The 20,733-nt window shown below is 39.9% G+C and overlaps 1 protein-coding gene across 3 annotated transcripts in view; it reads left to right on the top strand.

The window, feature by feature from the left end:
• KATNAL2 (katanin catalytic subunit A1 like 2) overlaps nucleotides 1-20,733 on the top strand; it is an 829,719-nt gene that overhangs the window by 719,872 nt on the left and 89,114 nt on the right. The gene's annotated exons all lie outside the window — the stretch shown is intronic.

Below are 20,733 nucleotides of genomic sequence, written 5' to 3'. Positions count from 1 at the left end.
AAACTTGCATCCCACTAGAAGATGAGTTCCTAGAAGTCTAGATGAATTGCTTATGGGTAGTCCATAGTGTACTAGGTGGTGTTGCAGAGACAAATGAATGGACAGGTAGTAGAAAGCTAATTTGAGTTTCTTATGAAAAAAGATAAACCTTTCTATAGGCATGACTTCTGCATCATTATTATGACAAACTGACATCTAAAATAGACCAGCCTTTTTTTCCAACAATTAAAGGTCCCCAAGTACAGAGGTAATGCTAGTCTGTTGCTCCTTTCTAGTATATGTCCCATGTAAAACCTACATATCCTATGGCATTGATAGACATTCATAGATGGCTATCATAACAAAGGACTTATTATTCTGGGTAATCAGCCATCAGCCAGACATCAGTCCCTTCACCAGTGTTTTTGATAACAGGATATACCTGTGAATACATGGGTTTGTTTTGGTTAAATGTGGCCATTGGAAAAGCCTGGCTATTAATGAGAGAGTGCAGTTCACACTTAAATTCAATTTGCATTTGCTGTCTGAGGTGAATATTCACTTTGTATGCTGGCTGTTCTGTAGCCCTGTGATCTTACAGTGATAAGAGAAAACATCTATATCTGTCTGTCTGTTGGATGTTGTGCAGCACTTGCTTTTCTTTCGGCTTTTCCCGGTTAGGGGTCACCACAGTGGAACTCCAGTCTGCTAATGATTGGCAGTCGATTTTTATGGTGCCGAGGTGCCAGCCTGACGCCCAACATTCACCGAAGGCACGCCCATTCACGCATATCTTTTGAACATCACTTGACCGTGGGGAGGACATGCAGACTCCACACAGAAGGCGCTCCAGCCAAGAATCGAACAGGAGAACCGCTTGCTGTGAGGCGACAACACTACCGTTGCACCACGGCGGCTTCAATGGATGTTGTGCAGCACTAAAAAGCTTAAATTTGTTAGAAGGACCCCATCAACTAACATCTGCACAGCTTCTTACCACCCACAAAATTATCCAGAATCCATCAGCTTGTCCAGCACTAAATAACATTCTACACAACTATGTTCCTAGTTGGTCATTATGATACAGTGACCATAAACTCCTGTCTGTCCACAAGCCTATAAAATCTGCTTGGAATTGTCTGTACTCATACCAAGTTGCTAAGGCTTGGAACTCCTTATGTCTATCCATCAGGTCAATACCCTCCCTCCCATCCTTCATAACATTCTGAAAGACTTCGTAGCCAAAAGCTGGCTGTGTTCTTGATTAACACCATGATAAACTATATTCCTAATTGTGGATAAATACCTATTAATACCTACATCTCCTTACTCTCCCTTCTTCACTCACATCCTTACTTCTATCAATTTCTCTCCCTCCTGCCTATTTTTCTTTCACTTCATATTGCAAATCCTATTTGTATTATACTAACCTACCTTTAATTTTTCAATAAACTGTGTACAATTTCTCTTAACAATTAAATCATTATCATATAACTGGTATCTATTCTTAACCAATGTTTTCATATTATGTCTAATTTGGTGTAATTATTTAAATTGTAGTTGTCTTTTTGAATTATTATTAAAGACTGTAAAATTATTAATCTGGTGTTGTCAATCTTCATTTATTCATGACAGATGGGTTTCGGTTCCATCCTCGGAATTAACTTAGCCGATATAACAAGCCCGTGCCAGTCAGAAACTCTTGAGCTAAGGTTACCCATAGTGCCCCTCTTCTCATCTCTTCAGTTCTCATTTGCCGCATAGCGTTTCAAGACGTGTCAGGCCAGCTCTCAAGCTAAGTGTTCTATATTTCTAAAAATTTTTTAAATTTTGGACTTCTATTCTTCTATAACACCTTTTATTGCTTAGTTGCATATATGTAGATATAGTTTCTTTACTGTGTGAGTGCTTTTCCTTCTCCTTTTTACCTTGTTGGTATTTCTTCGTACCATTGTTTGTACAGGCCCCTCTCTTCCCTTTACCTCTTGGTAATCTCAGTACCATCATTGGTATTTTCTTCCTCTCTCCTTTCTTTACCCCCTGGGTATATCTCTGTTTACCATTGTTGGTATAACAACAACACAAAAAACAGCCTTTTCTTTAGTGTGTGTGTGTGTGTGTGTGTGTGTGTGTGTGTGTGTGTGTGTCTTTGTGCATAGCAGAATATCTCACTGTTATTTACTGTTATCTACAGTATTTGTTGACACATGGCTGACAAAAAAGGCACCACTGGATTTAAACAGTGTGACAAATGTGACAGGAAGATGCCAAATTCTGATGGGTATATTGTTTAGGAGTACCACATGTGAAGGGTCAATCTCCATGCGAGCTCTGTAAGGGCTTTAGTTGCTTGCACATTAACGGAACATAAAAATAAGTTAATTCTAAAGGGTCTGCTAAAAAAAACTTTCTCGGAGGCTTTATCTGAGGTGGAGGTTTCAGCTCCTCCTAGAAAAGAGTCAAAGAAGAGCAGTCATTCGATCCCATAGTATCCTCAGTCACAGGCACCAAAAACTACTAAATCCCAGGTTCATATTGAACCTAAGACTAAACATGCCAAAGTGACAATGACAGCTACCTCAACAATGGAGCCTAAAACTCTCTCTCCATGGTGCCGTCCTTGATTACGGAACTGACTACAGCAATTGCCATGATACCATCCCCTTCCATGGTACCACTGACCCTCTCGGCACCAACAATAACCTCTCCCTTAAAACTAGTCACTTCCCTCCCATCATCACAACCTTCTGGTCATCTGACCACGGTGCCGAAGGTCGAGACATTAGCCAGGACTCGATACTCACCGTCCATTGACCCCTTTGTTGGACAACAGCTTAGTCTGTTTCTTGACCGGCCAGAATCTACATTGGGGATGTCCACTCCTTCCACCAGGAGCCTTTCGAAGCTTGATGTAGTGAGATTTGTGGATCAGCTCCTAGTGGCTAGAGGCATCCAAACCCCCATCTAATACGTCCCTCCTACCTGGAGCCAAGGGTTTTTCTCCACAGACTCCAATCTATATTCCTCTTTCAACCTCTCAGCAGGTCATGGAGCCCTCTATGCCAATGCCCCTCCCACTGCCAGCTCATTCAGTTCCATTTGTGGTTCTTACCTTGGTTCCAGAACCTACACTGTGGACCACGGTTCAGTCGGAGCCGACCCACCCTCAAGACCATGACTGGTCTGTCGGCACCGTGACCCATAGTATGGCGCTGTCTACAGTTCTGGTTACTTTGACGGCTCTGAGTCCTCTCGTGGCTCCTTTCCTGGAGGTGGGCTCATTAGAGTGGGGCGTGACCCTGGTTCTGAGGTTGTCTTTCTCATGGCTCCTTTCCTGGAGGTGGGCTCATTAGAGTGGGGTGTGACCCCAGTTCTGAGGTTGTCTTTCTCAGTTCTGAGCTCCCATCCCTCTTCGGGCAGACCTGCCTTCCAGGTTATGGAGAGGGCACTCGCTTCAGCAAGCTCACAATTGGCACCTTTGGTGCCAGAATGTCATAAATATATATGTCCTCTGGATCGCTCCTGCTACAGCCCACTACACTGGGGCAACAGGCATGGGAGCAGCAACATACCGTACCACAGGGCACCCTCTCTTTGGAGTCCTCTTCAGATATTCCCCCTAATGAGCCACCCTGTAAGAAATCTTGCAAGAGGAAGCATGTGGATTGACCTGAGGAATCTCTCACCGAAGATACAGATTATGATAGGGGGGGTCCCCACGGTCGCCTCCTGAAGATGTCTCCTTTGGGGACATACTAGAGATATTAAAACAGAGGGGTGACTGGACCAACGCTTCCTCAGAGGAATCTGTATTCTTGCAGGCAGGGTGATGAATTCAAGTGACATTAATGCTCACAATGTTGATATTTATTTACAGTCTAGGCTAAATAATTGTGACAATGTAAACAATGTTTGTTTAGCTAATAGTGTTTACCTGGAGATAGAGAAGTATTTACCAGGTATGGATAAAGCACTTGAAGTGAATGATGGTTGGGCAAGTGATTGCATTCTCAACCAAGGAGGCAATTCAAGTATGTGTGACACCAATGGGGGGCTTGATTTGGAAATTTTGATTCAGTGTTTGGATGAACAGCAAGTTATTGAACCTGGATTAGATCCTGTTGTTATTTCAATAAGAAGGGTGATTTTAAGATTTATAATTATTCCCAGTCAAAGTTCAGTGATAGACATGCTGATTTAATGGCCAAAGGTTTCACTTTTGTACCATATAGAGTAGGCAATATGGTGGAGTCTATTATTGACTTGAAGCATTATACCAGAAAACTGAACCCTAAAGGTATGGTTTAATGAAGGGAATGAATCAGGGTATTTTCCCAGAGATAGTTGTAAAAGGCCTAGTACTTTTAACCCTCCCGTAAATAAAACTATTGATTTATTCGAAAAAATTTGTGAGAAGGATATAAGGAGGATTTATGGTAATAACTAAATAGGCCAGGGCAACATTGGATCTAATATGACTGATGAAGAGCAACAACTGCTTTTTGATCTGGTTAGTGACCCTAAGGTTAGGTTCATGAAACCTGACAAAGGCAGTGGAGTGGTCATTATGGTCAGGATTGATTACTTAGATGGGATGAATTCATTATTGTTGGACGATGCATACGAAGAAAGTTCATTAAGTGAAATTAAAGTGTCCTATAGAAAGATAGACTTATTGTTGGACGACATATTGTATCAAGCCCAGATTGATGAAAATGAATATTATTACATGAAGAATGAGCATCCCAGGGTGTGCAGTATTTTTGGGATACCAAAAATTAAAAGGAAATGCAAAATTTAGGCCCATTGTGGATGGTAAAAGGTCAAAGACCTACTTCATTAGTAAATATTTATACCAAAATATGCAAAAAAGTCTGGGCATTTTTAATTATATTAGTAAGGACTCATGGGAGTTTCTGAACAAATTAAATGGGATTGATGTAGTACTTGAGTTAATTTTGGTAACCATTGATGTTGTCAACCTTTTTTCTGTGATCCCGCATGAGGAAAGTTTAAGCTGGCTTGAACAGCAGCTCAACAAAACTAACATTTTCCATCAGGATGAGGTGAATAAATATGTGGTATTAATGGAGGTTGTGTTAAAGAACAACTATATATGTTTTGAAGGGCAATATTACAAACAAATAACAGGTGTGGCAATGGGGGCGGCTTGCGCCCCCATATTTGCCAACCTGATTATGTCCTATTGAGAACAGGAATATTTGATGAAAACCTCCTTTATGTCACATATGCATTGCACTAGATTTCTGGACGATCTTTTCCTTGTTTGGAAGGGGACTGAGGAAGATTTGAATGAGTTCCTTGTGTGGATTAATGGAACTGTGCAATTTTTGAAATTCACATATGAATATAACAAGGAAAAGATTAATTACCTAGATATGGAATTGGAAATTGACCAGTTAGATGAGAAGTTTATTACTAGAATTCATAGAAAGATGACTTTTTCCATTTCCTATTTGGATTATGGTAGCTGGCACCCGCACCATCAAAAGAAGTCTGTTGTCAAAGGTCAGCTGCTGCGGGCTGCCAGAATGGTTAGTTTGCATGATGATTTCCTGGTTGAAATAGAATTAATTATACAGATGTTTAGACAAAGGGGGTACCCTGAGATCCTTTTAAATCAGGTCAGGGTTGAAGTGTTGAACAAACGTTTGCAAGGTATATACAGGCCCATTATAGGCAATGGATTTTTGTGACCTAATAGAAGGGTAGATAACATAGTTAACCCTAGTTCAACCCTGATCATAACCTACAATGGGGTGGCTAGCACCATCATTGAGGTTATTAAAGTAAACTGGGAGATTTTGCAGTTTGATGGTAATATTGCACACAAGGTTGGGGAGACACCTAGGTTTGTGTTTAGAAAGGACAGATCCCTAAAGAACATACTGGAAGGATGGAAAGATTAATAGAAAAATTGGGAATTACAGGTGTAATGCTTGTGTAAATTGTTCCTTTATACTTGAGATAAAGGAAAAGTTCAGAGTTAAAGGGAGGAGATTAGTAGCATGACTAACTGACATAGTGAATGATAAAACAATTAGGGTTATGAAGCCCGATAAGGGTAATTTTTTGGCTATAATGGATGCGACTGATTAGTCAAATGCCATGAACATGCTTTTAATGGATGGTACATATGAGGAAAGCTCATTAAGTGAAGTAAATATTATGAATAGGAGTATTGATTTGGTTTTGGAGAGTATGGTTCTTGAAGGGCAAATTGATGAAAATGAATATAAATATGTAAGAAATGAGTATCCCATGGTCCCAAAAATATTTGGTATACCAAAATTGCATAAAGCCTTAAATAACCCAGCATTTAGACCGATAGTCAATGGAAAAAGGGCAAAAACTTGTTTTGTGAGCAAGTTTTTGGACAAAAGGTTGAGAAAAGGTCTAGGTGTATATGAATATATATGTAAGGATTCTTGGCATTTTTGGAGAAAATGAATGGAGTAAGGGTTAGCAATGATATGATACTGGTGACCATAGATGTTTGCAATTTGTTTTCCGTAATCCCGCATGAAACAGGATTTAACTGGTTGGAAATGCAACTATTAAAGACGGGTCTGTATGAGCAGGATGAGATTAACAAACTGTCAGCGCTTATGGAGATGGTGTTGTGTAATAATTATATTTTCTTTGAAGGCCAGTACTATAAACAGTCAACTGGGGTAGCCATGGGGGCAGCCTGTGCCCCAAATTTTGCCAACTATGTGATGGCATATTGGGAGCAGGAATAAATATTCAAAAGTCACTTTGCTGAACACATTAAGGTTTTTACCTGTTTTTTGGATTATATTTTCCTAATTTGGGATGGAACTTTGGAGAGTCTAATTGATTTTTTTTGAGTATATTAATGCAACAACCCATTTTTTGAGATTTACATATACTTATAGTAGAGAGAGTATCACATATTTGGATGTGAATTTGAAGGTGGATTGTGTGGATAAAAAGCTCAGTTTGGAAATTTATCGGAAAACAACATTTTCCAATGCTTATTTAGATTTTTCAAGTTGGCATCCTTTATCCCAAAAAAAGTACATTGTTAAGGGGCAAATGGTGACGGCGGCCCGTATGGTAAGTGATGATATAATATTTGAATGTGAAGTTGAGTTCATTGCCCAATTATTCAAGAAGAGAGGGTACCCCGCAAATATGATACAAAAGATTGTCAAAGAGGTGAAAACTAAAAGGCTTTGTGGGGTATATAAGCCAATCTTAAAAGGAAGTGAAATGGGTGTAGTTCTTGACTTAGGTGAACCCATATTAGAAAAGAATAAAAAGGTTTATGAATCACTTAGTTTCATTACAACATTTAACCTGATCGGGGAGGAAATAGTGGAAATTATCAGATGAAATTGGGGAATTCTGGCTTGTGATGACCGTCTTACTGGAAAAATTGGTAAAAAACCTGGAGTAGTCTTTAGGAAAGCTAGATCATTTAAGAATATGTTGGAAGCAAATGGTAATGACAATAAAAGGAACAAACAAACTGGTTTGGCCCCGTTTAGGATTAATGGAAATTACAAATGTGGAATGGGTACTTGTTGTAAAAATGTACTGGAAACCAAGGATACCTTTGTTTTGAATAATAGGGCATTACACATCACTGGTCGTTTTAATTGTGACAGCATGAATGTGGTCTATTTGGCTAAGTGCCAAATGTGTTCCGCATTCTATGTTGGTAAGACTTGTAGGAAATTTAAGGATAGGATGAGAGAGCATCTATTGGATATAAGAAATCAGAAAATTACCAATGCTTTAAGCAGACATATACAGGAATTTAATGGGCACACTTTCAAATTTTTAGTGCTCCAGCAAATTGTCAAGGACAGTCATGGGGCAATATTGGATGTGCATTTGGTTATATGTGAACTAAGGTGGCAATTGAGAATAAAGCCACCCAGTTCCCAGGAATTAATGAGAATATTAATATTATGTGTATTTTGAAGTTAAAAAACATTTTAGGTTAAATTAAAATAAAGTATAACACCTTTCATACACATTTATATAGTTTTCATTTCCTGTCATTCAAAGCCACTTAAAGTACATTGTTTAGTTATAAAAATTAAACAAACAACTGCTGTGCAACGCAATGGAGGGTACCAATAAGATTATACTTCAAAAGCAACAAAATGTAATGAATAGTAAAAAATATGGCAGTCCAATCATACGAAGGAAGAATATAATTTATTGAGCAGGTTAGCGCTTTCGCAATAGCTTCATCAGACCTTTGGTGTTTAGTTATAGTTATTGGAAGTATGGAGTAGGAATATTCTTGAATTTCAGTATTTTATTAATTTTTAGATTATAATTTTTAAAATTTATTATGTGTACATAAAAATCTGTACAAAAATACTTTTTAACAAATATTATCATATTATATAAATATAAACTTTTTATTGAAGTATTAGGATATGTATTTATGATAGTTTGCCATCTGTGTTGTTTTCCCTGTAAGGAGAAAATGTGTTTTGAGGTAAACGTGTTGTTGTTTGAGTAGGATTGCTTTAAGTATTCTGTTAGGATGTTAATTGTTTAATTGAAACAGGTGGGGTGGTTGCTTATGGTATTTAAGAGCAAGCTGGTTGGTATTTTAAATGTTCTGAGGAAGACCCGATTGTGGGAAGAAAGCGCTCAACTTGTATTTTTGAGAAATCAATAAAGTGTCTGGATACCTATAGTGGTTGTGGAGTGGAAATCTGCATCGTTCTTGGCAGTTTCTTCTGTGTTTGGTTACTAGGATTATTAACATCCATGGGCACTACAATTGTAACAGCTGTAACATAATTTACAGGGCTAAATGTGAAAATTGTCCTATATTTTGTATAGGTAAAACATCTAGGAAATTCAAAGTTAGGATTGGTGAGCACCGTGGTGACATTAGCCATTGTAGAATCACCAGTACCCTGTACAGGCATGTACAAAAACATCAGGGCCATCAATTTAAATTTTTGGTAGTTCAACAATTGGTCAGAGATGAGCAGGGATGTATATTGGATGTTCATTTGGATGCACTGGAACTGAGGTGGCAATTGTATTTTAATGCCTCTCAGTTTCCAGGCATCAGTGAAATGATAAGTATATCCAGTATTTTGAAAATGGACCACATTTTAGGCTAACTTAACTAATTTGTTACTGTGCCGAATTTAATGTTTATATATATTTTTATACAGTTTTAAGATTGTTTTAATGTTATTTTTAACAAAGAATTTAAGTCTTTACATGAAACTTGGTTATGGTAATTAACTGTAACAGTGTTGAAGGGGTTTTTATTACCAATGTGTTTTTTTTGCTTTTAATTGATTCTCATTAAAGTTCTGATTGATTAATTGGGGAGGGTATATAAAAGGCTGGGTGTTGTATGTACATTGTTCTGATGAAGTCTCTTTAGTGGAGAGAAAAGCGCTCAACTCGAATAAAGTGGTTGTCTCATTTGGATTTGTTTTTCTTCCTGCTGGCTCTTGGATTCATTGTTTTTTCTTTACCTTTGTGAATATTGCAGGCTTTCCATGCCCGACTCTCTACTACCTGGGTGACCCCACCTGCAGATTAATTGGTCAAGCTCATCATGCAGCATGCTTGGAAGGTCCCAGAGGCCAGACAAAATACCCCCCCCCCCCAGAGAATCATCCACACTGGTCCAAAATCTTGACAGTAGATGCTATGGTGTGGCGGTGGCTACTAAGAAAGACCTCACAGAGGAGTGTCCTACTGGCCATCATCCAAACAGAGAGTCTCAGATGTTGGACAGATTAGGGAAGTGGGTTTATGTGTCAACGACCTTTGCCTTACAGTCGTTGAATTATTTGGCACATTCTACCCGTCTTCAAAGGGACCTGATCACAGAACTTTCAGGAACCCTAGCAGGAGCAGTGTCTGATGAGGCACGTGATAAAGTTGCCTCCCAGCTTGCCACCCCAGAGTCAATTTCTAATTCGTCCATGCAGTTGATTGCAGACATAACCGAAGGGGTGGCCAGAGCAGCGGGTGCAGGCATTGTAATGAGACTTCATGCCTGGATGCGCTTGTGCGACTTTGTGGACCCCTTCAAGTCTTCCTTCATCAAGGCACCTGTTGACGCTTCCTCTCTATTTGGTCCAAACGTTAAAGACACATTAGCTAGATGTGAGAAGGACTGCAAGATCCGGTCTGCTGTGGGTGTACGTTTTTCCACTCCCCAATGATCCTACACCAGAAATCAGGGAAGTGGAAAGATGTGGTTCATTAAATCCCAAGGGCCTTTTCCTGACACACTTGGCAAGTTTTTTCCCCTGGGCAGAGGGGGGAACTCATCAGGAAGACACCCCTCCATGGCAAAGGGAGCCTGCATAACCAGGGCTCTAGAGATTCCCTTTCCAGGCAGCCCTACCAGCGCTCCTGAAGAGCGGCCTGATTACGTGCCTCGGGAAGCAGTCGGGGAATGATTCTCTCTGCACCACTTAACCTGGCATTCAATAACATTGGATACATGGGTACAGGTGATAATTACCAGAGATTACAACATTCCCTGTGATCTTTACCCGATGTGGAAAAGGCGAATCTCCAACATTCCACCCAGTCAGAGGGATGCAACCGTGCTAAAAATTCAAAAGCTGCTCAAAAAAAGAGTCATCCAAACAGTCCCACCAGACTAAATAGAATCTGGATTTTACTCAAGGTTCTTTTTAGTGTTAAAAATACATAGGGGACTGGAGGCCAATTTTAGACCTCAGCATCCTAAACAAGTTCGTCAAACAGACCAAATTCCAGATGGTCACGGTTCATTCTATCCTCCCGGTTCTGGAAAAAGACGATTGTATGTGCTTGATAGATCTCCAGGATGCGTATTACCATATAAAAATGGATACATGCTCCAGGAGATAGCTCCACTTCCAGCTGGGAGCCAGTCATTACCACTTCCAAGTGCTGCCCTTTGGTCTGTCCACAGCTCCCAGAGTTATTCACCAAATGTATGGCAATAGTAACAGCTCACCTGAGACTGCAAGGGTTCCGGATGTTTCCATATTTAGACGACCGGCTCCTTACCGCCCTCACAAAGCATCTACTACTTCTCGCCTTGCATTATACCCTACAGCTGGCAGGGGTCTTAAGCATCTCGATAAACAAAGAGAAGTCAAAACTACTAACTGCTCAAGGCCTATAATTCATAGGAGCAACATTCGACAAGAAATCCTGTCTTGTCACTCTTCCTCATCACAGACTACAGAGGCTAAGATCTCAGCTCTGAGTTATATTCTCTCAGGAGAAAGTCCCAGCTTGTTTAGTCCTTCAATTGCTAGGGTCGATGGCAGCAACAATTACCATAGTTCCCCAGCCTTCATATGAGGATTCTACAGTGGCTCCTAGCATCACAGTTGTAACTATTAACACATCCTATGTCCCACCCAATCCACATAACAAACCATTGCAATCAGGATCTGAACTGGTGGATGAAGTCAGAAAAGGAGTTATGGAGTCGTCCCTTCTCACCCCAAGGCTGTAGTGATCACAGACGCATCCCTGATGGGGTGGGGGGGTTTCAGGGAAAGACAGTCCAAGGCACTTGTTCCCCCTTAGAGACCAATTTGCATATCAACTCCCTAGAACTGAGGGTGGTGCTTCTGGCGTTGCAAGCATTCCAATCTGCCCTCCGATCCGGGACAATTGCTATCCATTCAGACAACATGACGGTCGTTTGGTACATCAACAAACGAGGGAGCCAGATCCTACCCGTTATGTCAGGAAACCATGAGAGTATGACAATTGGTGTTAGCCTCCAAACTTTCTGATAGCAACCCACATTCCAGGGAATCCCAGTGTGATTGCAGACAAACTGACCAGATGCATTCTCTTTCCTCATGAGTGGTCTCTCAATCCCAAGGTAGTGACGGAAATTTTTCTTAGCTGGGGCACGCCTTACTGCGATCTATTTGCATCTCCCATCAACCACAAATGCAGCAGCTACTTTGCCCTAATCCCCCTTCAGTGGGAGTCCCCAAGAGATGCTCTTGTACATGATTGGCCAGTGAGACTGCTTTAAGCCTTTCTCTCCTTTCCTCTGATTCACCAATTTTTAAAGAAAGCACATCGTTGAGAAGCAAAGTAATCCTCATTGCACCCTGTTGGCCCCGCCAAGTCTGGTTTCCCTTCCTGTGACCTCACCTTGTTCACCGCCCGTGTACTCTGGACCCGACTCCAGGATTACTGTCTCACCCACAGGGGTTGGTCCATCCAAAACCTATCCAGCCTCAAGCTGACAGCTTGGTACCTCCACTTCTGCTAATTGCCAGGCAGAATAATTTATCTTCCCCTGTACACAAAATACTACTGGCTTCCCATAAATTGTCCACCAGGAAAATTGATTATAGAAAATGAAACAGATTTGTGTTTTGGTCTCGAGAAAATGGGCTTGACCTCTTTTCTGCCCTGATTAATACAGTGTTGGAGTACTTCTCAACCGTACTCCATTCAGGAGCCTCACCTTCTACTATTAGAGTCTATTTAGCAGCTATCTCTAATTTCCATAATGGTTTTGAAGATTCCTCTTTAATATCTCACCGTCTCTGCAAAACCTTCTTAAAATGAGTCATGCATTTAAAACCACCCTTTAAAAAGACCACTGAACCTTGTCAACCCTTTGAGCCAGCTGCCACTTGTGATATAAAATTTTTGTCTTGGAAGACTTTATTCCTGATAGCCATCACTTCAGCCAGGAGAATATCAGAATAACAGGCCTTGTGTAAAGCACATTTACATTGTTTTTCACAAAGAGAGAGTATCCCTTCAGACTAACCCCTCCTTTCTACCTAAAGTTGTCGCAGATTTCAATATTAATCCATTGACCTGCCAGTTTCTTTCCAAATTTTTCTAACAAAGGGAATATTGTTTGCACGTATTGGATGTACATGGACATTTGCATTTTTACTTAGACAAGACTAAATCATTCTGGAAATCAGACCAGTTGTTCCTGTCTTTTTCAGGGCCCAACGTGGGTAATTCAGTTTCTAAAGTCACTTTGGCAAAGTGGTTGAGAGACTGCATCTCCTTTGTCTATCAACAAAATCAAATGCGTGTAACAACTTAAGTCAAGGAGCATTCAACCAGATCAGTTGCCACTTCGATAGCCTTTCATAGGAGAGCTTCTATGGATGACATTTGTGCAGCAGCCACTTGAGCTACCCCTCATACCTTTATCACTCATTACAAATTGGACATCATCTCCAGGGGGAGAGAATTCTTTGGCTCAATGGTGCTAAGGAATATCCTTCCATAGGGCCTCCCAGGGCATAAAGTAGCTAGGGACTTTGTCCCACCTGTCATGAATGAATGAAGAGTGACAACATCAGATAAAGAAGTTATGTTCTTACCATAATGTTCCATCTGTGTTGTTGATCTTCATTCATTCATGACATCCCACCCTCCTACCCCCCTCCAAAGACTCTTGGAGGTTTAGAATTGGTCCTGGTTGTGTGATAGGGCATTTGCTCAGACAAAGCCTCAGCATTCTTTTTCTTATGGGCAAACTGGATCTGAGGAGATAAGGAGAGGGGCAGTATGGGTAACCTTAGCTCGAGAGTTTCTGGCTGGCGTGAGCTTGTTATATCGGCCAAGTCAGTTCTGAGGACAGAACCAAAACCCATCTGTCATGAATGAATGAATGAATATCAACAACACAGATGGAAAGTTATGGTAAGAACATAACTTTTTTTCGTAAACTATTTTGTAATACTTTGGAGCCTTTCTCTTTGGACTTACCTGGAAAATGGGCACCTTCCCAGTTGAACTTTTCCGGGAATCAAATGTCAGTAAATAAATAATTTAGTTACCAGTGACATCCCTGGCTAGAAGTACCAAAAAGTAATTTTGCATGCATTAGATTCCCCAAAAGTGTAGTATCATCACTTTTGGTAGACTACTCCTCCCCTTATCATATTGTATAGACAACATACCACTGCAAACTGAAAATGTAGTAGTCAGTTACCTAGGTACTTGAGTTTATAGCTCCATCTCTTTTTTAACCATCTTGTGACAGCATTTATAAGGAAATATACATTATACTGAACACTGCAGTAACTTTAGCTGTACAGGTTATATGCTGCAAAGGATATATCAGCCATCCAGCTTTCAAAGCTTCAGGGCACCTTCCACAGGCCCAAACTGTTAATCATCTAGAGCTGAACTAACTAAAAATACAGGTTTAGTCTCCAAGTTCTTCAGAGCTTTCTGCCACTGAAGAGTATGCTCCTCTGCAGGCTTTCGAAGATCAGTGGTCAGCCTGGTCTGTTCTTTTGCTGGGCAGATAAGTTCACCTTGGGGAAAAACCTTCCGCATTATAAGTATTGTTTTATTGTAATTTCCTGTTTAGGAAAGTTGTTTTAAAATAGGAGTGTATGTTTTAATGGACTATCACGAGACTTAACTGTACTTTTAAACAAGAGTGCTCACTTTTTCCTGTCAGTTTAAAGGTTGTTTAAAGAAATTGAAAACCATTTTTTCCTGTGGCGAAACTTGTGTTTATCTTACTTTTTAGGGCTGGAAAAGTGTTTTAAAGTGAATTTTACTGTGTTTTTGTTTAAAAGGTGACTTAAAGACTTTTAACTTTTCCCTGGCTTTTGCTGCTTGTTTTCAGCTTGATCATGGAACAAACTAAGGGTCCCATGGGTGGTCCCATGGATGAACCTATGAACCTATGAACCTTCTTCCAGCCACAAAAAGAAAAAGTTAAGCAAACCACCTTTGCTACCATAGCAGACTAGCAATTTGAAAGGTTAGATAACCTTGGACAGAACAAAGATCACTGAATGTTCAGGAGTTGGGGGAGAGAGAGAGAGAGAGAGAGACTGAGCAACAATCAGTGAATATGAATTCTGACGTGTAGTTGTGGAACTCCATCTTAAAAAGTGATTTTGCAATCAAAAATGCTATTTTTGTTTGCTGTCATCTTTATCAATACAATTGCATAAAGACAGTGGAGTTGTTCATTACATGAGGTCCCATATATGGCATTTTGCATCTCTGATGTACAAATCTGAATTTCGGTAATGTTGTGAAGAAATTTTCACCAAATAAAAAGTAGTCTTATGACTGACAATAATATTTCGGCCAAGCATTCAAATACTGTGAACTATCCTGCTAAATAAATATCAATAAATAAATAAATAAATAAAAATAAATAAATGATTCAGCAATCTACATCACAAAGCCTTTGAGGTCCTGCACAGTGTTTTTTTTCATATCTGGTATAAATATTTGAACTTTAATGCATTTAGAAGGAAGTATTTGTAACACAAATACAGTGTGTTAATTTTGGAAATTAGTCCTGCTTTGAGGCAAAACTTTCAAAATCCTCATTGCATGGATCTATATTCTGAAATTTGAATTGTCACTATTGTCCATATTAAAAGCTGATTTTGCACTTGTTTTGTGAAGTCATACTTCTTGTCCAAAGACAGTTTATACATTTCGAAGGGGCATTGATATTAGAGATCTTGTAGCCACAGGCCACACACTTATTAAAACTTGAGGGCTCCTCCATCACTATGTCACTAACAAAAGATAAGGAAATATGCTTTCTTTTGTAAAAAGATAAGGGAAGACTACATCAAGAAGGAAATGCAGACACTTAGCTGAGGCGAACCTGAACAAATGGGACTATGTCTGTCTGAACAAGGAGTGGCAAACAAGACTGAAGGTAATGTTGGAGATTGGAGGGGATTATGCGTAAAGGGAGGAGCCTGGCTTTTGGATCCAAAGTCTAGTGTGGCCAAAGTCAGATCTAAAGACCAGTACATTAAGGAAAGGATGGTAGAGAGAACATAAATGAGTAGCAACCAATAATGAGTCTACATTTAATCTGGTGAACATTTCTTTGTAACCTTACTAAAGTTCAACATTTTTACAGTGGATTTGTAAAATGCCATGTATGGGAACTCACAGACTTCACGATGTAAAACCAGAGTTGAGTACTTAAAAATTATATTTCTCAAAATATTGTTAATTGTTAAAGTTATGATTCTTAATCTGCTGAACATTTTCTCATAACCTTAATAAAGTTCATTGTTTTTCAACTAACTAGCAACATATTGTATGGTAAAATGGGATCTCATTTTTGAACTGCAATGTCCTTGTACAGTTCATCCCAGAAGCTGTCTTTGGACAAGAAGTATGACTTCACATATCTGATCTGACTAGCTCCGAGCATCTCACATCTGGAAGGATCTTTGAATGGAAGCATCAGTGCTGGGTCCAGGGGTAGGGGATCAACTCCAAAGTGTTCAGAGCTGCCTCTTCCCCTCAGTGCCTTTGCTCTGGGTAGCTCAGCTCCAGCTTCTGCTTCAGAGCATGGCCAAGTGGGATACTGGGGCCAGCCTGAATTGGATGCTTTGGCTCATTCAGGAGTGGTACTCTGGTCTCCCTTAACTTTGGCTTTTGTGGCCTTTGAGAGAGCTTTCTCTTTCCCTGCTGACCATACTTCTCTTACATATATGGCTCTGTCCATCCCCATAGGAATCCCTTGGATTGTGATCCTACTCTTCCTATCCCATCAGGGCAGCCAGTCCCATCTAACCTTCAGACAGTCGATATCCAGGACTCTTCTTCATCTTCTGAGTACTCTCCAGAGCATCTCAAAAGAGAAGTTCCTTGGAAGCATAAGTGCAAGAGGAGGCACATGGACTCCCCACAGGAGGAGTTGACATAATACACCAACTTGATGAAGGGGAGCAGTCCCGCAGATCACCACTTGAAAATGTCTCATTCGGATACATTCATATGCTCTTTCAGCTCCAGAGAAGAGTATAAATGGAGAGTTATTCTTAAGGAGTGTATTTTTTTTTATTTACATGTTATGGGTTTATGGGCAAACTCAATCTGTGGTAATGTTGGGGAGAGGAGGGGAGGGGATTATGGCTAAGGAGAGGTGCCTGAGGTTAGAACCAATATGTTGATGAAGGATGGAAACAGGCAACACAGGTATATAATTATGGCAAGTACATAACTTTCATTTCATTGTTGCTGTGTAACATGACACTGTCCAAAATCTCCTCTTAAGATAGACACGTGTAAAGAATTTTGGAGATGCCAGGGGGAGACATTGAGCAGCAAGCCGTGAACTGAATTTAGGAAGTGGAAGGTGATCCTAAACAAAGAATAGTAAATGTGACTTCAGGAGGTGAGGGAGACCCTAAACAAGATATGATTATCATTTTTGGGCTTACCCACCTTCTGTTTCATGAGATCCAAATGGATTTTCCAGTAATGGCTGCACTGTCTGTGAGGGCCAGTGCACATCTTGTACCTTCTGTGGGTCTGTTGCAGGAGGTGCAAGACCCTCATTTATGTTCAGTGTTGCTCTTCAGTCTCTCTAGTTCTGTTTTGCCATCTAAATACTGATGAACCCTCAGTTTATAACAGAGAAATTTGTATTGCGTAGTGCCTTATGCAACCTAGTACTGGTTATTTTTTTTTAACAAATTTTGCTTCCATCTTGATAATTTGCTTAAAAAAATGTTCTTACAGCTGTTGGAGGAGGATAGGTCATAACTTCTTCCCATAAAACTCTTACTATTAATAGTTGTGTGTGTGATAGGCAAGTTGCACCTGAAGATTGTTGCACTCAATATTTTGTTCTGCTTAGAGTATGAACATGAGTATCCAAATTAAGATGCATCAGAACTTCATTGTTCTGTCTTAAACAGAAATGTTTGAAATTTCTGTAAAAATCTAAGAAAAGAAGGTTTCAAGCATAAGAAATCAGAAGAATAAAAGTAAAGGGGGAGAAATACAAGAAGGAAGAGAGGAAGTAGAGAAAAAAGGCAGGAGTAAGAGTAGAAACTGAATATTTCTACTTCAGATTCTTGCAAGAAATGCAAGTCTTCAGCCATCTCTACAAAGAAGAGTAATTTCATTTGATTGTTGCCAAAGCCAGGGATCAAAGATTGGTCACAGATGTACCTAAGAACAGTTACCACACCAGTGCTACAGACTTTTAAGATCAAGTCAGCATCTTCATTTGTCCCTGCTTCTGAGTCATCACAAATACTTGCAGACGTAAGCAGATAGAAGTGTACATTCTAGGGAAATGACTGTGCTGGTGTACTCCCTCCTTTGCAACTCCAGTCATTGATCTTTTTCTAGAACAGGTATCAGAAAGGGGTTGTGTGCCAGGGTCAGCTGGGAGTATGGCATTCCTTGAGCATTTGAATGCAATTCTTCCATAGGTCTGCTCAGTAAAGTAGAGGATGAGGAAATGTGTAGCAAATACCTCCTTACCATGGCAGAAAAGATTTCTTTTGACATTACACCAGTTTTTATTTGAATCCATGTCACCTGTCAGAATTCATCATAGGCCAAAGCTTAGTCTTGTTTGCCAGTTGTGGCTGAGAAACTATGTTTTCATGCTCTAATGTCCCTGTAAATACAAGAAGTCATCCAAGTGCAGTCCGGAGGAATCCCTTAAATTGGGGTAATATCTGACTCCAACTCTGGGCATGACTTTTCCAATAGACCTTTTAATTCCTCTGGACCTTCTGATGAAGCCTCGGGTTACTGAAGCCACTAGGAAGCCTTTCAACTACCAGATTTATACTTCTAAATGGGAGTTTTTTTGAACGGAGAGTTAGCCCCCTCTACTTGAGTCTGTAAATTTACAGATCATCCTTACATACCTCATACATCGGCGTGACCTGGATCTTAGCTATGCCACTGTCAGGGTTCATGTTTTCACCAATTTGGCACATTATGATCTTGTCAGTGGCAGAGCTGTGGCCTGTAACATACTTATTAAGCAGTTGTTAAGGAGAGTCACCATATTTACGTACCTACCTTTGAAAACCTTTCTCCTTTGAACTTGAACTTCTCAACTGACAAGTATCCTCACCTTCCATTTGAACTCTGTAGAACATAAAAGTTGCCCATTTTATCATTAAGGGGATGGAAATAATTTGTCTAAACATGGGCTAAACTTCTGGCTAGGCTTATAAGGGCCTCAGGGCCAATAGCCTAGTAACCTCCTACGATCCTGTGAAAGTCATGCTAAAGATGTGATTGACCACCTTTATCCAGACCATCTTAAATCAATTACAGAATACTGTACCTTATTGCATAATGTACAGAGATTCCTCACAAACAGAATCAAAGGACTTCAAGGCTTCTGTTATAATGAGAGATTACAACATTCTACTTTCTTTTGAGATTTGTGCCAAATATGCAGAGCAGTATAGAACCCCTTACTATTATTGGAACCTTTACGTTTTGAAACATTTTCTTAAAATACCTCCCTGATGGCCTGAACACAGGAGAACAATCAGCCTCAATAAAAATTGATATCAACTCCGTCATAAAAATTGAGAACATCATATCTGAAAGACATCCATGCCTATGGAATAAATGTCCTTGCTCAATTAAACTCAAGCTCATCAAATCATGGCTTAAAGAGGGAATTGGATGGCTATATGGGAACCTGCAAATCCCAACATGGGGCCCAAGGTATCAGGCTTCCCGATAGCCAATTGGCCTAGAGCTTGTTCACAAACTTGTGAACTTACTAATTTGCTTAATTTCCTAGAATTTGATTTCCCAGTGGGCATCATCTCTGGCTGAAGGATATGGGAGTTACATACTCGTATTTACTGTTGTCTTTCACAAAGCTTGGATAAACCTTAGGACTAACTCAAGAATCATGCTATATGTGGATTTGTGGCTGTCCCTTAATTATTGCATCTGTTGCCCAGTGTTCTTTTAGTGGGTAGAATTTGTGAGGGGAGTGGGAGAGCTTTTTATGCCACTCTTGTGACTTGCATAGATAGCTTATGTTCTGTTCACATGAAAAGGGTGCATGCATTCAGAAAGACAAAGCAACAGTTTGTCTTGTCTCCCTGTAATGAAGGGTTAGGTGGAGGTAAGCAAACATTATCAGAATAGATTGCAACTGCATTATCCTTTCCCATCAGATGGCTAACCATGCAGTGGAAATAAAAGCTCACTCAAACTAAGATGTGGTTGCTTCTATTGCTTGTTTAACTAATGTATGTACTGTAAGCATTTATGGTACAGTCACTTTGCCATTGGTATGCATTTCAACAAACACCATTGCTTTGATCGTGCTTCCAGGAGTTAGGTTTTATTTTGCATCTCACTGCTTCATGAAATTGCCACCTGAGCTTCTCTGCTGCCACTTGACCTTCTCTTTTACCTGCCATCCAGGGATATTTTGTGTACTGATTGGGATTTTCCTCAAGTGATCCACTGCAGAGTGACTCTGATGTCAGGTATAGTAGATAAGTACCCACTATCTTGGTTGATCTGTGAGGGGGGGGTCCACCATAGTGGACAGTTATACTCTTCCCATCCCCCAAGCAGAATATTCTCTCTGTCTGTTACAGATGATTCATGTTTGACAATCCACACCATAACCACAGGAATATCAAACCAAATAAATTCGAGCAGGACACGAACAATCCAAAAAGAACACCAACGTTATTGTGTTAAGCGCTTTCTTCTCTACTACAGAGACTTCATCAGAACAATAAGTAAAAAGCAACCCAGCCATATAAATATCCACCCCTAATCAACCAATTAACAAAAGTAATCAACATTAAAAGCAACATTACTAAAGTTTTAAAATCAATCCCATATTATGGCTTAAAATATTGATAAACATTATTAAAAGCTTCATAAACTATGTTAGCAAATAATGAGTTTCCCTATACATTGAAATTAAACTGCGTGTTAAATAAATAATGAATAATA

This window comes from Protopterus annectens, chromosome 1.part1, assembly GCF_019279795.1.
Source record: "Protopterus annectens isolate FY-2018-M chromosome 1.part1, PAN1.0, whole genome shotgun sequence".
Lineage (NCBI taxonomy): Eukaryota > Metazoa > Chordata > Ceratodontiformes > Protopteridae > Protopterus > Protopterus annectens.
The sequence above is the reverse complement of the archived record's forward strand: the minus strand, read 5'-3'. Positions and strand labels throughout refer to the sequence as shown.